The sequence below is a fragment of the Asparagus officinalis genome, chromosome 4 (genome assembly GCF_001876935.1).
Source record: "Asparagus officinalis chromosome 4, Aspof.V1, whole genome shotgun sequence".
Classification (NCBI taxonomy): Eukaryota; Viridiplantae; Streptophyta; class Magnoliopsida; order Asparagales; family Asparagaceae; genus Asparagus; species Asparagus officinalis.
Genome location: NC_033797.1, coordinates 39,856,589 through 39,862,372, shown reverse-complemented (window position 1 = coordinate 39,862,372; position 5,784 = coordinate 39,856,589).

Genomic DNA, 5,784 nt, shown 5'->3' with positions numbered 1-5,784 from the left:
GTCTAACAAAGGGGAAGGCACCGACAGCAGTTGTTGACGTTAATCAGACGTTGCAACAACAACCCCGAAGACAGTAAAAGTCTTCGGAACCGAGACTCGAAAAAGAGTACTCCTTCAAGGACGAAGAGATTCAAGCCATTTTTGAATCCCTTCTTGAGAACAACAAGATCAAGCTACCACCTATCGCAAATCAGGAGAAAGCTGATAATACTGCAGATCCAAAATACTCTGCGTACCATAGGAGGATCCTTCATCCTACCAAGGCTTGCTTTGCTCTCAAAAATAACATCCAAACCTTGGTCGAAGCTGGCGTCATAACGCTAAATTAAGCCAAATATGCACTCCGAAGAGTATACGAGTATAAATTACTTCTCAATCCTCGAACCGGTATATGAGGTTAAACTACTCCCTGATACTCCAACAGGTATATGAGTCTAAACTATTTCCTTTCTTTCACGGGAAGTTCCTGGAGAGTTTCATGCCCGGTATTCTTAAGGATAACCCGGTCATCCAACTAAGTACAATATTAGACCCGGTTTCGTAAAGGAAGTTGGAGGTGGATGATTCATATAACGGAAAGTTCCCGAAAGAATGTTATATGGTGTATTCTTAGGGATAACCCGGTCTCTATAAAGAAGTGATAAATGAGAAACTCCCACTCGGACTCTGAATGTTTAAGGGTGAAACACAACTTCCAAGCACTCTTTTGCTGAGATGAGATTTGATCACTTTGTTGGATCAATCTTCCTCACAAAAAACTCCCACTGGTGTTGACAATTTACAATCTTCCACCATAAAATCCCTCACTGATCAAATTAATTGACGGTGGGTCCACTAAAATTCTTTCTGGTTTAATCCACTCAAATTCCTGCTACGTCTGTGCACTCAACACTTCCATGGTTAGAGTCCGGACATAATGCTTGTAATTTTGATCTGTCAATCCTTAACGAATTGTCAAACCCCTTCGTGTTAAGTTCTTATCACTTGACACTAAGAACCCCCACTGAGTAATCGGTACAAGTTAACACTCTCACTGTGAATTGTACTCCCACTCCCACTCCCACTGCCTACCTGATCAAACCTTCCTATAGTTAGGACCACAATCAAAATCCCCTCTCGATTATTTCCATGAATGAGAGGTCCACAAATTGAACGATCAAACCTTTAAACAGTTAGGATCGTCTCAAACCCCCATTTGGTCAAACCTTCCTACAGTTAGGACCACAACCAAAATCTCTTCTTGATTCTTTCTATGAACGAGAGGTCCACTTTCAAATCGAATGATAAAACCTTCCTACAGTTAGGGTCGTCTCAAAATCCCACTTGGTCAAACCTTCCTATAGTTAGGGCTAAAACCATAATTCACTCTCGATAAACGAGAAACCCACCTTTAGTTCGGTAATCAAACCTTCCGACGGTTAGGATTATCCGAATCTTTTCGATTCTCGGAGTGAAGATCCCACTCTCAGTTTCACCTTCCCGGATTCTTGAAGTGGAGATCACACTTTGAGTTTCCTTTGGCAACTGGAGATAGAATATAAAATTCTTTCTCTTCAGCTTTGGGAGATAGAATATAAAATTCTTCCTCTCCCGCATCGGGTTCGTCTTTACCCCAAGAGAAGAAATAATATTTCAACATTATAACTCTCAAAATCTGTGCTTCACAAGCATGGGGAATTTTGTCCCGAAGCCTAAGTAGGGATAAGGCGCCTAGCACGCGTTGCCGGTTTAGTCTTTCACCGATTGAAGAAGACACCAGAATTCAAGTCTGGGGAATTTTATCCTGAAGCCTAAGTAGGGATAAGTCAGTACCTAACACGTGTTGCCGGTTAGTCATTGACCGTAAAAATGACAAAAGCCCACATATTCAACATTATGACAGGTTGTTATTAACAACACCATAATCCGTACCTTATACGCATGAGAAACTTTATCCCGAAGCCTAAGTAAGGGATAAGTCTGTTAGCCCTTATGTTTTGATGATGTTTTACAACCACCATTATCGGTACTAATTGCTTGTTGAGTGATATTATAGTTAATATATATATCAAGCTTGTTAGTACCACTCGTGGAGGACTGGATGGAATATGAGTTACAACGATGATATCCAAAGGAGGAGGAGGCATAGTGATGAAGCAAATATTAATCAAGAACAACACATACAAGTCAAAGCTTTATCAACTCAAAGCTATATCAAGACTCAAAGAATTGTAATTTTATGTGAGGATATTAGCTAGTTTTTCTTTTCTCTCTAGTGCTAGAATGTAGGTAAGTAGTTGTAGATTTCACTTGAAACTATTGGGATATCACACACACATTTTCATACTTATATTTTTTAGCGTTTTGACAAAATATCATTTTTTACAAGTATGAGGACCTTTTCGTAAACTTCCTTTTCCAAACAGTTCGTTTTTAGTGTTAAAAACAATTTACAAAGTTACACAAATTTTTAGAAGTCATTTGAATATTTTTACAGCTTTTCTAAAAAAAGTCAAAACTATTTTCTAACTGTATCTGTTGTGTCAGTTCGCGGTCGACCGCCACGGTTGATCGCGCCTTTGTTTTTTCCTGAGTGGACAGCAGAAACTTTTCCTCAACTTCTCCCAGACGTCCTTCACCTTCTCAATGCCATCCACCGTGGCGGCGATCGTCAGGACCAACGAGTTAAGAAGCCATATGTACACCAACATATGAGTGGACTTCCACTCATCTCGTCCTCCCGAGTCCTCATCCGGTTCTGTCTTCTGACCGCGAGATTTTCACGGTCGACCGCCGTTTACTCCAACGGCCTGTTACATACAGATTTCAGATGACGATTTTTATGGGATTTGGGGATGGGTTTTGGCTGCAGTGTTTTCTCTTATTTAAACCCTTCATAACTCTCTTCTTCAACCGGTCCCAAGCACCTTGAAAAACCAGAGATCTGTTTTTACTGAGAGCCAAAATTTTCAAACTTGTTTTCTGTGCTTTTTAAGTTCACATCCCAGTTTCAGTGTAATCTTTCTCCTTGCCATAGAGATATTGCAAAGAGATAAATTTTACACCATTACTACTATTAAGAGCTTGATCTTATGGAGATTAACTGTGTAGGAGTGAGATCATGTAGTGATCAACTATGTAGTTGTGAGATCTTATGGAGATCGTTGTGTAGAAGAAGTTCCGACTTCCAAATCGGGTTGTGTAGTGGATTCTCCTCGAGAGTGGGGAGCGGGGACATAGGTCAGCGGGCCGAACCTCGTTAACACATCGTATGTCACTTGGATAACAATTTCTAACTCTATCTCATTTGCTTTGATTGTTCTCTCTATTGTGTGTTGCTTGTCTTATTTTTTATTGCACTATTATAGCCTTAAGACCCTAATCACCCCCCTCTAGGGTCCAACAAAGTCAACGCCTAACAAGCGTTGCCGGTTTAGTTTTTCACCGAGTGAAGAAGATACCAGAATCCAAATCTGGGAAATTTTATCCCGAAACCTAAATAGGGATAAGTCAGCGTCTAACACGCGTTACTGGTTAGTCCTTGACCGTAAAAAGGACAAAAGCCCACATATTCGACATTGTGGGAGGCCGTTATTAATAACGCCAAAATCTACGCCTTACACACGCGAGAAACTTTATCTCGACTCCTAAATAGAGATAAGCCTATGCCTAACACGCTTTGCCGATTTAGTCTTTCGCCGAGTAAAAAAGACATCAGAATCCAAGTCTGGGGACTTTTATCCCGAATCCTAAGAAGGGATAAGTCAGCGTCTAACACGCATTACCGGGTAGTCTATCTCCATAAGAAAGACGAAGTCTACATATTCGATATCGTAGCCCTAAAAGAGTTAACTCTTTTAGCACAATATCACATGCGGAACGGATTTAAACAATCCGCATGCAAGCCCGATTCAAACGGTAATCAGTAAAGGCACGTCAAATCTGGTGATGGCTGTGGATTTGCCAAAAAGCCTGAGTCTGCATCTGATACATACGGCCGGATGTCTATTCTCGTGAGAAAGATGAAGTCTACGTATTTAATATCGTAGCATTAAAAAAGTTAACTCTTTTTGCACAACATTACATGCGGAACAGACTTAAACAATTCGCATGCTAACCTGACTCAAACGGTAGTCGGTAAAGGCTTATCAAACTAGTTGATGGTTGAGGGTTTACCAAAAATCCTATAAATATAAGAGTCATTGACGCACCAGCCCCATTAGCTGGTCTTGGGACTTGAGCATCTAACAACTTCAGAATAAGAGCCATACATGCAGATGAATCAGCTTTAATAGTTGGTCCTGCAGCCCCAATATTTGGGACCGCCATGCTCCAATGTCTTAAGAGTTTAAACTGTGCAAACTCCAGCAAACGTATGAGTATAAACTATGTTAACACCGGTTAACACATTATAGCAAAGGTTAACGCCAGTCAACGCGTTATAGTAAAAGTCGAGGCCGGTCAACGCATCGACGATTTCGCCAAAATAAGGCTAAGGAAAAATTCCGGATTAAAGGATGATTCCAAGGAGCTCAATTGCGATTTAGATATGAATTCCCGACGAAGATAATTAGTTCAAAGTTAACTCAATGACACGAGCCAAAACCAATTCACCAATTTTGATTCAAGATTTCGACAACGGTCAGACGATAAACGCAACTCCGGAAGAACTTCATCTATTCAATAAAACAATGAATAGGCTGAAGGCTGAAGAAATCAAGAATTGAAGCCATCTACAGGTCCTTTTACACCGACTGAATGTGGGGCCTATCACATCCAAAGTATTTCAGACTCTTCTATAAAGGAATGAGGCTGAAACACTTTGGAGGGAGTATCTGTAGGCATCTAAAAATGCCTATAGGTTCCCGTATGTAGCTCGAGACAGAGAGAAGGCGATGAACGTCATTGTCCAAATCAAGGAAGATTATCCGACACCGATAAGCACATGAAGCAAATCGGCGAACCGTTAATGATGTAGTAATAAGCTACCGGAATAGCCATCGGCCACCGAAACGATGAACCAAGTGGCCCATGCGCTCACCGGTCATCTCCATGTGACCCGCGCACTCATTAGCCAACGCCAAGTGGCCCGCGTGCTCACCAACCAGCACCAAGTGGCCCACACGCTCATCGGCCACCGAAACGGCAAACCAAGTGGCCCGTGCGCTCACCGACCATCTTCATGTGGCACGCACACTCATCAGCCAACGCCAAGTGGCCCGCGTGCTCACTGGCCAGCTCCAAGTGGCCCACACGCTCATCGGCCATCAAAACGACGAACCAAGTGGCCCGTGCGCTCACCGGCCACCTCCATGTGGCCCGCACACTCATCAGCCAACGCCAAGTGGCCCGCGTGTTCACCGGCCAGCTCCAAGTGGCCCACACGCTCATCGTCCACCGAAACAGCGAACCAAGTGGCCCGTGCGCTCACCAGCCACCTCCATGTGGTCCGCACACTCATCAGCCAACACCAAGTGGTCCACAAGCTCATTGGCCACCGAAACGACAAACCAAGTGGCATGTGCGCTCACCGACCACCTCCATGTGGCCTGCGCACTCATCAACCAGCTCTAAGTGGCCCGTACGTTCATCGGCCACTGAAACAACGAACCAAGTGGCCTGCACGCCCATCGGTCATCGTCAAGTGGCTTGCGCGTTCACTAAAATGCATGAAGCGAATCGGTGAAGTGTACAAGTCAACAAAATGATGGAATGCACGTAGAAGGACGAAACAAGTCCAGACCGAACATACCGAGAAAGCCCTTAGTGGCCGAGTCCCGTCAAAATGACTCGGCCAGGCCAGTG